A 20,046-nucleotide genomic window follows, 5' to 3' on the forward strand; every position below is an offset into this window, starting at 1 on the left:
TGGTGTCGAGTTCTGTTGTCAAAAGACTTGAAAATTCCAGTCTGTAACTTTTATCTAAAGGATCTGTGTGCCTGCTATGCTCACTTTGCTATGTTATTAGAACTAGGAAATGAAAATATTACATAATTCATTCCCCCGAATGGAAGTCGAACCCATAACGATCGCGTTTACAGTCCACAGTGTGCCACTGCGCCACGACGACCTCAACACATAACTAAAGTATATAATATACATAATACAACAATTTCTAGTTCGTGGTACCTAGTCTAACTTTGAAACGAGCCGACCAAACGATAGCAATACGTTTGATAGTTTATTCGAGGTTTCTATGGGAGAGTTCACGTGCCTAGAGTCAGGTTCAACCGTTTTGCAACTAGTGGAATATCCCGGTTTTATTTGTGTACTTGTATTTAATAAATGTATTTTAGAAATTTTCACTCAAATATTTAGAAACTTTTTAATGTAATGAAATGTCAAAATTTTTTGACTAGATATAATGCTATCATACTACCTTCCCTGTAAAAAATTTAAGCTTATTTATATAACGTTTGTATGAATCGTAGTGCTGGATTCTGCTATTCAAGAAGCAATGTCTCGAAAATTGGGCTAAAATTAAGAAAGAGAGTGTGTTAATAAAAGATTCCCTCAGACTATGCTTCTATGCGGGAAAGATCGTGAACTGTTAATTTATAACTATTAAACCATGAATGAGTGCCTTAAGGACAAAATTATAATTTTGCTAATTGGCTAAACAAAGAAAATCTAGTGTTCAAACACTCTGTCCTACACTTACAATATCAAACGCAATAAATCTTAGTTTCGATATTCGTATCCCGAAATTCGTCATTGCACTCAACGTAAGCCTCCGTTGCGTTTGACGTAACTTGAATAGACCTAATATTGATTACCTAAACCTATTGAGGTGCACAGCGCTTCCCCAGAGCTTTGATTCTAGTATTACCGATGATAAAATTATAATTTCAGGTAAATTATTTATTAATTAGTTCGTTATACTTAAACAACTCATTATAACGAAAATAATTCTTACCCCCGAGTAGGAATAGAACCTACAACCTTCACGTTTATAGATGCTTTGCCACTGCGTCATGATATACCATAACAACTTGAAAAACATAAAAACGAACGTCCATTATTTACTATCTAGCTTCTATAATATGAGTAGGAGTCACAAGTGTTTGAGAGAAGGAGGAGGAGGAACGTTATGTTTCATTTCATTTGCGTTTAAACTTTAATATGGAGAGATGTATTTTTTAATTCAATGCGTCGCGCGGACTCGTTGTCGGTGAAATATACTTTGAAAATAAATTGTGGTTGTGATTTTTGATCGTGCAATGTTATGTAGAAAACATGGTGGAAAATAAATGCAGGATTTTATAAGAATTTTATAAATTTAGATGTTTTTTTTTCTATTAATAATATGGGGACCTGAAGTTTTGCTAAGCAACATAATTTTAAGTAATGTTATTAAAGACCGCCTGTAGATGTTGTCTCGAGACTGAATAAAAAGGTTCTGGGTTTGATCCCCGATTGTTATTGGGGAAATTATATTTTCGTTTCCTTTCGATTCAAAGCTACACGTATGTTTATTTCGTATTCAGTACGGTAAGAAAAGAAATTATAATGTTTAAGACATTTTTGGTCCAAATTCGAGACATTACGTGAATGACGAAATTCAATGCCGCATATAGTCGCTATATACTCGTATATGTCTCTAAATTGTCCCTACAAAATAATTAAAATAAAAAACAAACACACAATTTGTGTTAACCCTTACAACCCTCCCTACAAATGTCGATAGCATGTTCATAATATATCCGTATCATAATTACTGATAATTTACACCATGCGTTGCCAATAGTGGGTTTCGTCTGACGTGACATGAATACATTCCAAGTTGATTGGTCTGTACCCTGTAGTCTGTACCCTGCAGTCTGTATCCTGCAGTATCGAGTACCAGACCAGAGTTAACTATAATCTGATACAAAGAGGCTTGCGTCTGCAATTAGAGAATCTTGCGTGGAGTGAAACGACGGTTGTTAGTTTGGTTTTACATAATGATCGTGTTTTCTTTTTTTTTGTTTTTTGGCTTATTTTTTTTGCTTTAGGTTGTTAGGTAAGTCGTAAATTAGAGTCTTGGTGGTTGTGGTGGTGGTAAGTTGTAATTAGAGCCTTTGACTGTAAACGCGAAGGTTGTGAGTTCGATCCCCACTCGGGGGAATAATTATGTTTTATTTGATAGCGCCACTCGAGAAGATGAAGCGCAGTATTGAGTTCCGCCACTTGTAATCTCTCAAAAATTCGGCAGTGTGTGAGGAACGGAGTTAATTATATAGTTATGTAGTAAAAAGACGCGAAACTAATTTCTTAGCTAAGCAGGTAAAGAGCACAACATTTTATTAATCGGACATTTTATAAGAAATATTAAATTATATAAAAAATATATTAAAGGTAACTTTTGTAATAAGCTTTCGAATGTTGACTTTTTCCAATCCACGGTCTCATTAGTGGAGGTTGTGTTCATAAATTCTAATCTTCTTTGCGAAATCGTTCCACTCCATAATGATAAAAAAGGAAATATGAAGAATATTATATGTATTTTTTTACAGAATCTACGCATCACATTTACTTAACTAATCAAAATTATTATGGATTAAGTTATTTCTTTGAAAATTATGAATACCTACTTATTTGAAACAAAATACTTCCAAGGGCAATGAACATGTTAATATAGTTTAACTTCAGTGAAGGAGGTTAGTAAAGACATACAAATATGTTTTTTATTTAATAAAATCTTAAACTTATATCTACACACAAATAAAAAAATATATTTAAAAGCTTCCAAATTAAAACGATAATTAATTTTAATATTATAATTTGCAGTAAAACTTTATTTCATACCTATATTATATTAGGAACGACAAAGTTATTAAACAAATACGTACAAGTGCAGTATAGGGTTACCGCGTAGATGCAGACTGTTACTTGATATAATACGAACCCTTGTGGAACAGAGTATGGCGGAATCCGCCTTTGTCATTTCAAATTGTTGAGTATATGAAGCTTTGTTAGTTACTAGTGAATTGAATTTTGCTAACGTTTTGCTTTAATGATGGTTGTAGGTTCAATTTTTTTTACAGAAATGCTATTTTTATATTTATTATAAAATATTTTTCTAGTCTTCATTTTTGCTAAATTCTTTTCGACGTTATCACTTGTCAATGTCAATCTCAAGTAGTAAGTGGTCAAAATGTCGTCAATTAATCTTATTTACACATCTTAAGTGCATTGTATTTGACATTTAAATAGTTAACTTTAATTTAAAACCTATCTACAGAGATGGTAACTACATAAATATATGAATTTCGAATTAATCGGAGCTTCATGAGAACGTATGGCTTAGTTCCCAGAGCGCTTGGACGATTCCCGACAGATGCGGGTTCAAAATATTATAAATCGTTTTTTTTTTCAAGTTCAGATACTTCTGCTCATCAATTTTCGCCAAAATCTAGAATCTGCGCTGCTGAGAGCTTCAAAGTTTTTTCTTCGATTTTAAATAATCTTCTTTATTAAGTAATTTCTTATTTAATAACTTAAATTTTAAGAGGCAGTAGCGATTTCCCTCTGCTAGGAAACCGGGGCGTTGAATTCTGTTACTCACGTAATCTCAAAAATTGAGCGGAAAGTGATGTCTGTGTGTGTGTGTGTGTGAGGGGGGGGGGGATGTATGTCTTAACATTAGGTTCCTTCCTAGGAAATTTAATGTTATTACCTATGAAGATAAAATTGAATGGAATTTTATTATATTTCGAACTATGAATATCTTGAAGTATTATGTCATTCGTGAGGAGACCAGATAACCTTTGGTTAAAGGGTTCCGAAGTTTGCGGGTGGTCGCCTTCTGTAGTGTTAAATGTCTATAAATATAAACTACTATTGACCTATTAACTGTCTCTATATACACATATATATACTTATATACTGATAAGAATGTATTTGAGGTCACCCGCAAGTAATGGAATGTCTGACTGTGTACGTAATGGTCCAAGGTTTGATATCAACTCGAGGGAATTATTATATTTAGTTTCGTTTTATTTTCCCGCATTGGTAAGACACCGCGCGGCGTTGGCTTCCTTTACTCAATGTCTTGAATTTATACATATAATAATATTTAAAATTAAGGAAATTTTAAAGTACTTTATTGATGCCAAAAATGATAATTATAACATACTAAAACATAAATAAAATTTTATATTAGTATTCCTACCTGAATCGGATGCCCTATATACATATCGGAATCGGGAGGAACTAATAAATATCGTCCAATATCCGATACAGCTTTTATTAAAACCGGAAATATTTTCTGTCGTAAGCTGCATACAATTTTGTTTGCGCTGGTCTCTATTTATATAATAAAATTATATGGATTGCATTAATTTGACGGCATAAAGATATGTTAAACGTACTTGGCGGTTGCAGGTTCAAGTTTCCTCACACTCCGTTCTTATTAAGATACTTCCTGTGGCCATTTTCTGCCGAATTTTCGAGGCATTGCGTGTTGAGTGGCGCAGTTTAACGCCGCAATTATTCCTGTTACGACAGCGTGGAGATGAAAATAGTAAATCGAACGCATAACTATCGTGTTTCCATTTACAGGCTTGTGCCCTTGCGCAAAGACTGACGTTTGATTATGTTTACGAAAATAAATAACATTCCAATTTCTACATTTTTAGAATATTGCATATCGCAGAATACACAAACTAAAACTAATGTTGAAACACCTAGAGTTAAGACAATTCATTCTCCACTTTATTTTTCGCGTGTTAAAAATAACAAAAACCTCTATTTTCATCTTAATTACTGTAAGTAATCCATTAAGCTTAAATAACATGTCATCTGTAATACAATACTGCTGTAATGAATTTTTAAAATGCCAATAGTGTAAAAGGCTGTAAAAAATAAAAAATATGTTTTTAGGTGTTACACATTATTAATAAGTTGCGTGGCGGTGCGTTGCGTACATGTTGTACCGTAGCAACGGAACAAGAGAGAAGGGAATGACGATTTTAATAATATATTAAAAGAATAAAAAAACTAAAGAGACATTTGTAAAGTCAATCTGAAGTTTTTTGTTTAGTTGTACGCTGTATCTTGGACGTTGCAGGTAGGCAGAGGGTGCGTGGGAACCTAATGTTAAGACACTCTGTACTCCACTTTCTACTGAAATCTGGAGACATTGCGTGTTGACTGGCGGCTGACTGACTTAACTTTTAAATATTTCATCTGTCTCATTAACAGTCGTATGTTTGTACTCTTATATTTATTTTATGTACACACTTTATTTGCTTCCAATTAATAATAGTATGACATTATTTTTTTTAATAATAGATCAATATTCATAGGTTACCTGCATATTGAACTCCATGTTCAAATCTATTTGGGAAAATTTAAATGCACACATTGTGTACATTGTCTCCAAATGGATTAAAAATGTCTTAAAATATAACTCAATGTCTAAAAATATTACAAAGAAATAACTATCCGCTTCATCCTATCACATACACCACTACACAACACACGTGCATATGTTTATTATACGCTGTCATCGAAAACGCCTGGACTCATGTGAAATGCATTCATTTTTGAACGTATTACCGTCGACAAATGTAAAAATATTTATTTTTCCACCCGCATGTATGTATGTATGTATGTATGTACGTGTACGGGGAGCATCTGTTTGATCTACTGAACCATACAGACGTTTAATGGTTTTTACCTCACGTTTTAATAGTAACCAGTCCCTATTATACGTGTGACTGAGCCTGGCTACATTAATTACTGTTTGTCTGCCCAAACTGTAATTAAGGTTTTTATTGAAAAATGTGTACCTATATTTTTATTTATTTTTTTCTTCATTAGCAAGGTAGGTACCGGGAACCTAGTGACATTCTCCGTTCCTATTAAGACGTTTTCGATCTCTATTTTCCGTCAAATTCTATAGGTATTGCGTGTTGAGTGGCGGAACTCGACACTGGTCTTGTTACCAGAAACAGGAAATGAAAATATTTCGCTTCCTGATGTGGGAACTACTTAAATAGTCAAATAAAGTATTAATAAGATTTAAATATATTTTATTTCTTCCTATACAAATGTCTCGCATATGAAGTCTGCCTACCCGGCAGAGAGAAACTATTATTAAGAAACATTGTTATATACGCTTCGCGAAAATTTGTTGAATTATGCGGCGAAACTCAACGCCGCGCTTTATCTTATTACCAAAACCAGGAAATGAAAATAATTTGTAACCCAAGTCGCGTTAGGAATCGCACCCGCAACCGTCGCGTTAACAACCACAACGTCGTCGTAAAGGCTTATACGAAAATACAAACTCATAATATACACAAAGCTTATCTGAAAAAAATCCTTTCGTTTTCCATCATTCAAGTAAAAACTGATGATGTAGACATTTAAGTCATTGAAAAATTATTTTTTTCCCCTTATTACTTAAAGACAGGGCATTTCAAAGAATTGCCGGCTCTCAATGGCCGGCTCGACTGCCGTGGAGTGGTTCCGCCGGTCTTTGAAACGCTTTGGGGGACATTTGAGTACCATCGCTGCGAGTTGATCAGGGATTTAGAGACGGAATGTTGGGAAACATTCGACTTTAATGTTTTAATTTGAATAAATTAAGATTTTGATGCCGTCGAGTGTGTACCTCTAAACATGACGGTTTTGGGTTCGATTCAGGTTGGGGGGAATGGATTATTCATTTAATAAATATTTTCATTTATTTGCTCTCGTAGTAAGATACAGGCGAAGCGACGTTGAGTTCTGCCTCTCAACAAGCAATGTCTCGAATATTCGGAAAGTGGGAAACTTAGTGCCTTTTCACTAGTCTCCCTCTGGCTCCTCTGTTTCGTGCAGAATATAGCCTGAAGAGATAAAAAAAGATAACAATATTAATTAAACTTGATTAAAATTTAATAAATAAAGTTGGATGTTACTGAGTGAACGTCGCTTTGATTTTACTATTTACCTTATTACCTTCCATACACCAAGAATCTTAAAAAATAACTAAAAGTAAAAAAAGAATTCTCAGAACTAGTTCTAATCTATCAAGTACTTAATAAAACCAGAGGTAAAAAAATGTCTATAGTATGTTCGTACAAATTTATGAACAAATCATCAAGATTAACTAAAATGTTTGTCAGAAGTGGGATTCGAACCCACGCCCACAGAAGTGGACTGCGACCTGAACGCAGCGCCTTAGACCGCTCGGCCATCCTGACTATGTAAATTAGATGGAAAAAGCAGGAATAGTAGCAGGAGTAGTATATTAAATTAGTAAATATGTAAGTAACATATTTACTTTTATAATTCATTAGCGGCCCACTCGCGGTTTCACCCGCGTGAACTATGTTATTGTTCATTTCTGTCTCCATGACTACGTCCTAGTGACGTTAGCAAAATTTGAGACTCCTAGCATTTATAGTAACGAAGTTTCATACAAACTTTCGACCCCAAAAACAACCCCTTAGAAGTCGAATATTGCAAATTCCCGTCTTAGCGAGCACCTATGTCCTATAAGTAACTCCTATGCAAAATTTGAGATTTCTAGCACATGTAGTTTCTGAGATTTCGTGATGAGTGAGTGACCTTTCGATTTTATATATATAGATAAATAAGATCTTGAATGAAAGAATGAGTTCGCTCTTGTTCTAAAGACATTTTCTTTAAAGACATTTTTTTTTAGTTTACGCAGTCTCCCATACATAGAAGGATAAGCAGAGGGAACCCAGTGTTAGTACTTCATTCTCCACTGCTCAAATTTTGAGCATTGCTTGTTAAGTGACGAAACTCAACGCTGCGCTATGTCTTGTTAACAGAAGGAGGAAATAATAATAATACTTTTGGAAATCGAACCCACAAATCTTGCGTTTACAGGCAATTGCTGAGCCTTGCAAACTATTCTACATTTTATAATTCACTATGGCCCTTCTAAGCGAAATGCCGTCTCATCCTGCAGTAACCATTGAAGCGGTCATAATGGAGGCACTCTGGACAATGCTTTATATTCTTTTGAAATCTTCTATCAGACAAGAAATAAAACGATGCAATACAACCAAGATGCAGGGATTGAAAGGGAAAGGGTAAGGGAAGGCATTGTGTTATACTATCATTTATTTTTTTAGTTTAAATATTAGGTAGGAACCAGTAAAATTTTATTCATATGTTATAGCTTCTTTCCCAGTTAACGCGTAATTCTCAAGTTAAAAACTAGATAGTATAAAGAAAAAAATTGCAGTAAATCCGATAGTCGCAGGGCAAGTGAATGTTTTACACAGTAATCTTTTCAAAATGAAATATATTGTTTTTATACCTGTAGGCAAAATATCTGTCAGAAGTGGGATTCGAACCCACGCCCACAGAAGTGGACTGCGACCTGAACGCAGCGCCTTAGACCGCTCGGCCATCCTGACTATGTAATGATTTGTGAAATTATTTACTATAAAATATATATTTAGACATAGATTTTTTTTAATTATATAGATCAAAAAAATAAAAATAACATTTTAAAAACTACCAAACATGTATTGTGAAATTTGATTCATTTTAAGTGACTTTCTTTAATATAAATGTAGGGAAAATTTCTACTTTCCACATAATTTTCAACTCCATGTAGGTTATAATTTTGATCAGAAATGCAAAGTAATTTCTTTTCTGAAGCTTGTGGATTCGTACCTACTATAAAACTTAAACCAACTTTTCTCATAACAATAAATGTATTTTATTGAAACCTGCATAAAAATATTATTTATGATTCAATAAAATTATTAGGTTGAGAATTTTAATAAGTTTGTTCTTTGTTTCAAAAATATACCGAACTAATTCCGCTAAGAGCAGGTCAAAGTTTAATTGTTAGCGGCAAGCTTTAAGATAAAATGAGTGAAATAGTTAATTAAGAGAACTCAAATAGTGTTCTCATTATATTATTTCTTATAAGCAATAACACTCGGAGGTCAGTCGTGGCGCCTCCAGAATTCGGCGGAATGTGAAAGTATCTATCTGCCTACCCTGCTACGTGCGGGATACAGCGTGAAGCGGCATAGAAAATGTATGCTTGCGGCTTCGCCCGCTTATACTACATAATTATTTATTTTTTCAACTGAATTACTTTCGATACATAATAACTTTACGTTTCACTACAACTTTATAATATTATCTTTTGTTTTTATTTAAGAACCGATTGAAATATGCTTCACGTACTAATATACTGGTCTGTGAGGCCAGTCTTCAGTCAGTTTAAATATTTATTTAAATTTATACTTTTATAACTTATCTCCGGTGTTAAGGCAAAGCGAGGCGTTGAATTTCCTCACTCAATACGCAATGCCTCCAGAATTCGGCAGAAAGTGGCGAACGGAGTGTCTTACCACTAGGTTCCCTCTGCCTATCCTGCAGCGTGAAGCTGAAAGAAAAGCAAAATAAAATGTTTACAATATATTATGAACATATTATTTTTTGTTAAATATGTTTAATATGGTGTGAAATAAAGAGTTTTTATGTTATGTTATGTTATTATGTATTATATCAAGTATCTGATAACAATCATAGTAATAGAACTAAAACATGACTGGAACATAAAATCTATTTCTAATTCCCGTTCAGAATGGAACATTGCGCTTTCCGGTCGTGTTTTAGATTATGTTTACATTTGTATCGAGCTTTGGAACTGCGGAGAAAGTTCTTAATAATAAACCCTTTGATTTTGCTATTAGGTGTGTTAAATAAAACTAGATTTATACATTTTGCATAAAAACTGCAAAGTATAATGTAAAATTTGAGATACATACACCACCACGCCGTAATTACCTGACGAAATCTTGCGATCGTGAATTCAAATCTCATTTAGACTATTTACTTCCCTATTTTGATTGGACATAGTGCACAGCTGGGTTCCACTTACTTTTAAACAGATTCTTTGAAAAAAAGGTTAAAGAATGCAGAACTTTTTATGGCTTTCAAATTCAGATAAGTAAAAAACAGAAAAACACAAATTTCACAGTTAACTTTAAACTTTATGTGTTTTAATCCAAACTTTTGACTACACAACGAAAAAGCCTCATTAAAATCCGTCCAGCCGTTTTCACGCACGCAAATTGAGTGGCGACACTATTAAAAAGCTGTGCGTTTCATTTTACATGTAAATTGTGAATTTACCGTTTGGACAGAATTAAAACATTTCATTAACTCGCGACTCCACGTTTTACCGGTACTTTGCCGACTTTAAAGTAAAGTAACTTTTGTTACTTCCGTTTCCCTTTTGATTGAAGCTTCATTAATGTTGCAATTTCCACGTAATGTTAATACGCAAAACGAAGTCGTGTTAAGCTATTCATGTCATCAAAATGACAATTTTACGCAATTTTCAAAGGATTTTTCTTTGTAAAATTCTAATGATACGTACTCATACGGGATGCCTTTGAGGATCTTCTTTTACTCTACTTTTTTCGCATTTCGTTTCTGGTTGGTCTATTCATTAGGCTCAGGTTAGATTTCAATGCAGTGGGTTTGTTATTGAATTGTTCTGTTAAATGCTTTATTTTTATTTATTTTTGTGTGTAAGTATATGTATGATTAAGAGAAAAAAAAGGGGAAGGGCCATCGACATCGAGTTTTAAATTTTTATATGCTACATATGGAAAGGAATTTAAGCGCTTTTTATCCTCTAGGATAAACGATACAGTTCTCCTGTAGTTTCACTTTCTTTCTACACCTATGTCCCGTATGTAATAGAATAGTCACAGGAAAACTGGTGTCTATACACTCCGTCCCTCAGATATCGATCCAAATTGGTAATAGATATTGAGTGTTGAGTGGCGAAACTCAATCACAAAAAAAATTGTCTCTTTACTAGGACTAGGATATGAAAATAATTAATTTACCCGCATTGGAATCAAACCCACAACCCTATCGGGTAATTAGTATCCTATTCCACTACGTCACGGCCGCTTAATAGTTTTTTTTTATTTCCTAATTTAAATCGAAAAATTTCCTTCGCTACTATGTATATAAAATTTAAACACATATTTCCGTACGTACGTATATAATTTTTGCCGTGAACACGTTATTGTCCCGCATCCGGCGCCTTTGATCCGCCATGTGGTCTCTACACGTGCTAACGTTGAGATGGTCAGTTATTACTTTTCTTAGTACATTTCTGAGTTAAATGCAAAATTAACCCTTATTTGTATGGAAATACATTTTAAAATATTTTTGTTGTGTTTTATGATGTTTTAGTAAATAATTATTGGTAAAAACAATCAATAAAAATACTTTTAAGTAAAGTATGACAAATTATAATGAATTAGAATTTGTAAATTTTTGTATTGAAAAATATACTCGTTGTTATTTTACATCAATCGAGTCATATTTTAATTCTGTACTTTTTGTTTGTTTTGTATAAAATGAAAATGTTTATATTGATTCGTTCCCTCGACTGGAAATCGAACCCAATGTTATACAGTATTTACCGTCAGACGTTCCTGCTGCGCCACAACGCCCTCTATGAGACATAAACATGTTAAAATTATTAATTTTGATTATTATGACAGAAAAAATAAATCATTATTAATATAATTAAAAATAATCATTATTATGTAGAAATATTTGGAACTTAGGACCTATACTTTGGGAAACACTGGTCTGACGCAATGAATGTATCAACAAACCGTTCATTGTACTAATGGACATGTGGACTTACTTATATGGACGAGGTAGCCTATTCGATTATAATAAAGCAAGTCTGTTTTCTTAATGACTTTGAAGTATTGAGTCTCTAAGATAAATATATCGAAGTGGTACAAGTCATTTTATAATAATTGTTCTTATTGTACTGTAAATTAGCGTCAATTTTTTTATACATATTTGCTCCTATTTATTCCACGATGACTATTGGTTCAGATCTAAAATACGTTTAGCAGCTTCACGCTGTATACCGCGTATAGAATAGTAGGTAGAGCGATACTCATACATTGTATATTTAGTGATGGAGCACAACGCCGCGCTTTGACACCAGAGCGTAGAATTGGAAATATCAATTTAAATATTTCATTTTTTCGAGTGAAAATCGAACTCACTACCAGCCGCGTTAACTGGCCTAAGAACATACAAAAATATATTATCAATTTAGAGAGAAACATTAACAATTAACATTAAAAAAGTTATAAACGATCTCACGTGGCATCGATTGTTCTATATCAAGATCAAAGACGGGTAAATCGACGTTACGCATTTAAACATTACTTTTATAAACATCGCGAATCTGGTGCCGTCTCAGAACGGAAGTGAAATTTTGAATATTAAATTTGTTATATCGATGTTCATATGCTTCTGAATTATTTATAAAATTCAAGTTGCTTACCTTAAGACCACTCAGGGAATGAATAATTTTCATTTTCGTACTCTCGCATGACTAATTGGGTTCCCTCTTTTTTATGCTATGTCTTTATTTGGGGATATCTACCCAAGAATGGTGTATTTTGATACTAAATTCAATCTGCCTATCCTATGTAGGATAAGTCGTGAAGTCATCGAGGTCGTGAATAATTTGAAACTTAAAAGAAACCAGCCCTGACGCAGGGTCTAAACGCAACAGGTGGTGGTGTAGCGCCCCACTCGAGTCTCATAATTCCTGGCTTTAGTAAAGAGGAAAAGCGCGGAGTGTCCGTTGCCCGTTATTTTTGTTCCTCTACTTGCCGCCGAGTTCTTGAGGCATTGCGTGTTAAATGAGAGCGAGAAATTGAAAATATTAAGCATTTCATCCAGTGAGAATTGAACCCACGACCGTTACGTCTGCAGCCGCACTCTTGCGCCCGCTAGGCGCAGGCCTATAAATATGCCATCTCTCTTCCTTAGCTCCCAATAGTTCATTATTCATATGATTTAGTTGCAGTAGAATATCCGATACTACGGCTCATGCGTTATATGGGGTAGATAATAGTAGTGAACTATAGAAATGCATACGACAATGTGTTCCAACGAAAGCGTAGCGAAAGATAGGATGTTCTTTTACTTTTTGACGTTTATAAAAATTCTTCTATGGCAGCCGTGGTGTAGGGGCACAAGCAGGCGACTGTAAATGTGGCGGTTGTAGCCACGATTTACGTTATTTTCCTCGCTATGGTAATGAGGCAAAGTGCGGCGTTGGATTCCGCCATTCATTCGGCGAAGCATCTTGCCACTATGTTTAGCTATGTGCAGGATTCAGCGTGAAGCTAGAAAACGCAGTGTTGAGTTCCATAAATTCTTAAAGAAAAGTATTTATAGCTTATAAAGGATTGTTGCGCTTAAAACTAAGGGCTAAAGTGGGGTCGATTATGGTAAGGGATACATTGATAACACCAAAACATTGGTCTTGTGGGGATGGTAATGGAACGTAAATATTTTTCACAATGTTTTTTTTTATTTGTTATTTTTATATCGAATAAAATTTACTATATATTTATATAAATTATTGTCAGAATCCGTATATATTAATATTTTAATAATTCAGGAGCGTCATGGAAAACCAAGTAATAAGAATTAAACGAATAGGTACTCGCTTTTGTATCCAAATATATACTGCTAACTGCTGCCAAGGCTTACTTACATAAAAAAATCATAAACACACAAAAACTTAAAAGATATTCAAATCAACATTCAAAATTCTAATATCCTTAACTGAAATTATCAGAAACTAACGAACAATTATATTCATATTCTATATTAATTTTACATTCGAAACCGTAACCGAAATATTTATTATATGTGTATCCGTATACTTCCGTAACATACCATCATCGGTGAAGATCTAAGTATTTAAATCATGAAGCGTTTTCTCTTACAGATATCATAAGGTAAACCTTTGTAGCGCCATCTATCGAAAAGTGCTTGAAGTTAGAAAGTAATTCCTTTCACGTAGTTCTAATAGAAACCGCTAGGTGGCACTACAAATCGAGCAGAAAGATTCTTGAGACCAAACGAGATGTCGGTATTTTTTTGTGTGTTTAATTTTGTTAATGTTATTTTATAGTAGAAAATTTATAAATCAAAATTAAATTAAATTAGCTTCACGCTGTGTCCCGCACACAGCAGGGTAGGCAGAGGAAACTTTTTTAGGACACTCCATTCCCCACTTTACGCCGAATTATGGAGGTATTGCTTGTTAAGTGGCGAAACTTAAGGCGTTAAGTTTCGCCACTTAACAAGCAATCGCTTTGCCTCGACACCAGAGCGATAGAATGAAAATATAAAATTTAAATAAATATTTCATTTCCTCGAATGGGGATCGAACCCACAACCAGTCGCGTTGTGCCCCTGGATCGGCCTACTTATGTCCATTAATACATAACAAAAATTGATTATAACAGTTCGACATCGTTATTATTATTGGTTCTTTAATAGTTGTGATTCCTAGAAGGTCTCAGTATATGAGAATATATGGAATTGAAGAAATGAATTAGAAGAATAACTTTCTAGAAAATGCCTTATATTGGATATACATATATATGTATATATTTAATATATTTAACGAATATTTCTCAATTTTTATAAGTTAACGAAGTCGGGGGTCCTTCTTTAAAGAGTATACTTACTCTTATTGTTATTGCGTAGGTAGGTATGTCTGGTATTATGAATACATAATCAATTTAAATCTGTTTATTGGAGAGGTTTTTCTGTCTATTGAGGCAGTCGTAGCGCAGGGGCACGAACGTGCGACGGTAAACAAGATGGTTATGGGTTCAATTTCCACTCGAGGGAATGAAATGATTATAATTTTAATTTCTTCATTCAGGTATCCGGGCAAATAACGGCGGAAAGTGAGGAATGGAAGTATTTGAATGGGGAACGGAATGTCTTAACACTATTTCCCTTGTTTCCTCTGCCTACCCTTCCATGGGGATATTTTAATTTTTATTATTTAAACTTTTATAGTCTCGCGGCACCTAACATGCACTGAGCATGTTAGTGTTTGTATGAATGAATTGATTTTCTATGTATACATATATTGCTATATACGAAAAGTATCTACCAGTTTTTATTGTATGTCTTCTACAACTGGCTATTTAAAATATTCAATTAATTAAAACTAAAATAGCAAAGTAAAAAGTGTACATTCCACTTCTTTTATCTTAAGAGGTTATAAAGTTTAATTAAAAGAATTTTTCAAGACTTCAATAGTTTGCTTTATAAATTTAAAATCCCTTTTCTATAGAACTTTTACTATTTATTCTTTACTTATGAAATTGATTTAAAAGTTTTACTGACGTAATAGCGATAGACGCCTTAGAGGTTTGGACGGATTATACATGTAGTTTACGAGTTCAAATCCTGCTAAGGGAAGTTTCTTTTTTGAATGTTTTCATATTGTTTCTTCACTATTTTAAAATTAAAGAAGAAAGGTAAATAGCATAGGTAATAGTTGACTATAAGCGATGCTTGGTTTGAGAGCGTAGAAGTTATAATAAATTATAATGAAAGTATAATAAATAATTCTTAAGTTTCTGCTAGGTACCTTATGTGTACCCTACTATATGCGGCATACAATATGAAGCTAAAACAATAATGTTTCAATTGGGAATCGGACTGATACCTATTGAGTATATACCAAATGACAATATACCCAGACTGTAGAAGCTGGCTTAGCAAAAGAAACAATAAAAAAATTAACAAGTTTAAAGTAAAACATAACCCTCTTTTTGCGTTTGGCCGCAGTCGGGTAAAAAGTTTGTTGATTTCAGTAACCTCGTGTAAAGCTTGTTTACAATGAATACAAAATATAAGCACATCTAGTATTTAGTATGGATATTGCAACAGATGTTCGGAGTTATTTTTATTACGGAGGGTTTACACCCCAAGCGGAGACAGACGTCTTTGAAGTGTCAATTAGTATAAAAACATTCGCGGGTGAAATAGTTATTTTTGAGTAATGTTGATATTTTGATGAATTATAGGGTTGTCGCTGAATGTACAAGAATATTTTTTTATTTCTCTTTTAAGAGTAAGACTTGATTGTATTTAATAATTTGTTAATTTGAATTTAACTCCAGGGGTCATCCCAGGGGTCATCAATATGAATATTTTTGAATAATTGTAATGCATGTACATATTATATTTAAATTGGAAATTGAAAACGTAGTAATTCATTTTCCTAAGTATGAAATAAAACTCTCATGTTACTGAATGACTGACAGACAACCCCCATATGAAACTACGACTTACTTAGTGGTCTCTTCATGCTTAATTATTTTTTCAATTACTATATATCACAAAGTCATCTCTGCTTAATCTGTAAAACGTATTAGATGCCTCAAAAAAAGTTAAAAATATTATAATTTATTTTCGTCAACCCTACTGGCCAGTAGCAGACAACGTGACAAATTACGTAATTTATCAATTTCGTGTTGAATTGTCGTTTTATATTTTGTTCTGTTCTCACAGTTAGTAAGCATAATTTTATAATGAAAATTTTAATTCAATAACAGTCGTGAGGCCACCGTGGCTCAGTGGATTCCCTGATACTATAGCTAGCGGTTATGGGTTATATTTCAATTCCGCGACTAAACATGTTTGTAAATTAAATAGTGAAGGAAAGTGCTTGTAATTATTATTATAATTATTTCTAATTCTACTTTTCTTTTACATAATGTGTAATACCTAATATAATCCATTATTTATGTACAATTTTTTTTAGCTTCACGCTATATCACACATAGCTGGGTAGGTAGAGGCAACCTAGGAACTTAGTGCTAAAACACTTCGTTCCCATAAAGACACTTCCATTCACCATTTATGTTTGGTTCGCCGTTTATATTCAATGTTTTCACTTAAACAGTTTTAATGTGAACGCAACAAGTACACATTCACTGCTAAATTATTTCTGTTACAGGTAAATTATTAAGTTAGACATGGAAATTTCTAAACGTAATTGACCAATCTCGCCTATGAGGAGAAACGTTAATTTTATCTATTTGAAAGATAATAATAAATATTATAGTATAAGATATTTTAGCTGTATTATTTTAGCTTAACTCTATATCACGCACATAGCAGGATAGACAAAGGGAACCTATGAATCAATTGTTTAGACACTTCCCTATAGAATTGGGCAGAAACGAATTCTTGAAGCAATAGATGTTGATTGGCAAAACTCAACGCAGCGCTTTACCTTGTTACCAGAGCGGAGGAAATGAAGATATTAAATATTTCATTTTTCTGAGTAAGTATCGAACCCACAACAACCCTGAACCCCTGCGCCACGAGGGTCTCAATATGATATTGATATTATAAGAACACATAACACGTACTTACGTGTAAATTCAATCATATATTTGTACTCTACTTTTGTCACTCCACTAATGTTGGACATTTGGAGCGCGTCAAACAAAACAATAAAAAGGCGTTATCTTAGCCGTGCTTGACACTTATGGTACTTATAGGTATTCGTATTTATTGCTATTCATCTGCTGCTTAATCAAGAAAGCATAAATCTCTTTTTCTATCAAAATATATGTCAAAATAAATTAAGAAAATCTAAAATAAACAATTTAGGATACTATTTAGGAACCTAAATGAGATTCTATTAATATATTAATGAATATTTGATTAATATATCGATTCTAAAATATATTTAAAAAACATGCTTTTCTACATAAAATGCTTACAAATGCTATAAAATATGCTTAAAAACAGACTATATGAGACTAAACTCTGGTGGTGTAGTAGTAACCTCCGAAGAATTCCACAATTCAAGTCCTGTCTCCATAATCATACCTGCTTGATGAAACCTAGCTGCTAGAAGTATTTAATTAGTTTTGATTATATAGTTATATAGTTACATGTTGCCCTAATAAGAGCGTGATAAAAGAAAATGTACATAATATACTATATATCATAGCGCAATTATACAGGGTGGAAGAGGCAGCGCTTCTTTTACTGAAACTGCATATAGGGTAAAATATTTCAAACCCAGAATTAAAAAAAATAATCAAGGTACCTCAACGGTTTGGACGTAGGATTTTTTTTACATTTCACGATTTTTATCCATACCTGTATTTCGTGTCACGCAAACATACGTATGCGACGTTGCCGCTTTGACAGGTAAGTGTGTGCGTGCCTATGTTATACTTTACAAATGGCGTTTTATTTTAAAACGATAATTTTATTATTTATTTTGTTTGAAAAAAAACTTTTGAGAATTATTTTTTTTCCGAATTATATTAGGCTTTTATAGAGTAGTTAAAACTGTGGTTTCGTTTAAAGTGGCGCTGACAATTCCACCCTGTATAAAACAATAGTAATATGTATTAATGTAATGTATAAGTTATAGACGAAAATTGTGGAAAGAACTGTCTTAATGGGAACGGAGAGTCTTGACACTACGTTCTCTCTACCTACCTATGTGCGGGATACAACGTGAAGCCAAAAAATACATAATTCCTATCATAATCTCTATAATTTAAAGTTAATATCAAATCTACCCGTACTTACCACAATATCAATGTATGCATGTCTACGTCTTGCCAATTAATAGTTAAGTAATGACATTTCACACGGCGTCTACGAAGGAATATTAATAAGGGAGTCAGCTTCCGGCGGTGAAATCTAAATTATTTACTTAGTTACATATCTCTGGTATAATATTTATCTAATATCGTAGTTAAGGATATTAATTTATAATGTTATCTTCTTTTACTGTTTTACGTATGAAGTTATATCCTGTTTATAGAAGGGTAGGTAGAGTGATATTAGTGTTGAGACACTCCGTTAACCACTTTCTGTTGAATGTAAAGTATAATCTTAAAATAATAGCTTGTTCATTTCCAAGGTATAGTCGAAGTTTTCTTATTGTAATACTTAAATACCTTCAGGCACAGTTGAGCATGCATATATTACTCGTATATTCCATTGTTATAAGATCAAATCATAATGGCTAAGTATCAAATAATACTAGCACTCACCCGCAACTATGTTTGTGTCGACTTGAAGAAGTAAAAGGAAAATCCAGTTTTTTCCCCTTTTCTAACAAAAAAAATCCTCTTTAATGCCCCTTTTTCACTACAAAAAATAAACTTTTGTTAACATAAAACTAAACTGTTTCCTTCCAAAAATATTTTATTAACTTGTAATTTAGAACCAGCCATTTCCCAAACGATCTGATAAAGAAAGGAAAATTATATAAAACTTATATTCGTTAGTGCATAAGCGTCGTAAATAAAGCTAGCGGGCAAACTTTCCGTCATCCGCCTTCTGAGGTCACGCTGGCTGTATTCTGGAGACTTTAAGTGAAATAGCTTAAGAGATTGAGGCCATCGTGGGGCAGTGGCACAATGTGGGACTGCAGACGCGAGATTCCCACTTATTATTATTTATTTCACATTTTCATTTTATCGCTCTGAAAATGAAGTAAAGCGCGGCGTTGAATTCCGCCACTCAACATGCAAAATGTATTAAATCTACGTTCCTTTTGTCTACCTTCCTATATGCGGGATACAATTTGAAATTATAAAGTAAATGACAATATCAATCAAAAATATAATCAGGACTTACTCTAGCATACTATTACTATATAGAAATACCACCAATATAAATCGCGAATCAATTATTTTCTCAAATAAGTAATAAATTACACAAAAAAACAACAAGTAAATATAAAACGTGAATAAGCCGGCGGCGGTGCAATTTGTCGGCTCGGACGTTTGGGCGCTCTACGTAGGAAATGAGCGTATTTGTCTTACCTGAGCGAGGTGGGGCTATAGTGTGAGCGTTTTAAGTAACTAGCTTATAAATAATTAAAAATCATTAATTATATAAAACGCTAAAAAGTATATAGTGACAAACAAATAGTATAGAACTGATAATCTTCAAAGCTGATTATATTTTCTCGAATCATAGCTAAAATATAATTGACGATGTTACCTTTCAAACAAAAAAAAATCAAAATTGGTTCATTCGTTTAGGTGCTAAGATGCTACAGACATACATACA

At 33.3% G+C, this 20,046-nt stretch overlaps 1 protein-coding gene and 2 non-coding genes across 4 annotated transcripts in view; 1 reads left to right on the plus strand and 2 right to left on the minus strand.

The window, feature by feature from the left end:
- Positions 1 to 20,046, plus strand: part of LOC146529000 (kinesin-like protein CG14535) — a 311,360-nt gene that overhangs the window by 75,912 nt on the left and 215,402 nt on the right. The window lies entirely within an intron of this gene.
- TRNAL-CAG (transfer RNA leucine (anticodon CAG)) lies at positions 7,224 to 7,307 on the minus strand. The gene has a single exon. It is a non-coding gene; the product is annotated as a tRNA-Leu (tRNA).
- TRNAL-CAG (transfer RNA leucine (anticodon CAG)) lies at positions 8,415 to 8,498 on the minus strand. The gene has a single exon. It is a non-coding gene; the product is annotated as a tRNA-Leu (tRNA).

The sequence above is a fragment of the Heliconius melpomene genome, chromosome 19, assembly GCF_056956725.1.
Source record: "Heliconius melpomene rosina isolate 202511_hmr_F chromosome 19, ASM5695672v1, whole genome shotgun sequence".
NCBI classification, from domain to species: Eukaryota; Metazoa; Arthropoda; class Insecta; order Lepidoptera; family Nymphalidae; genus Heliconius; species Heliconius melpomene.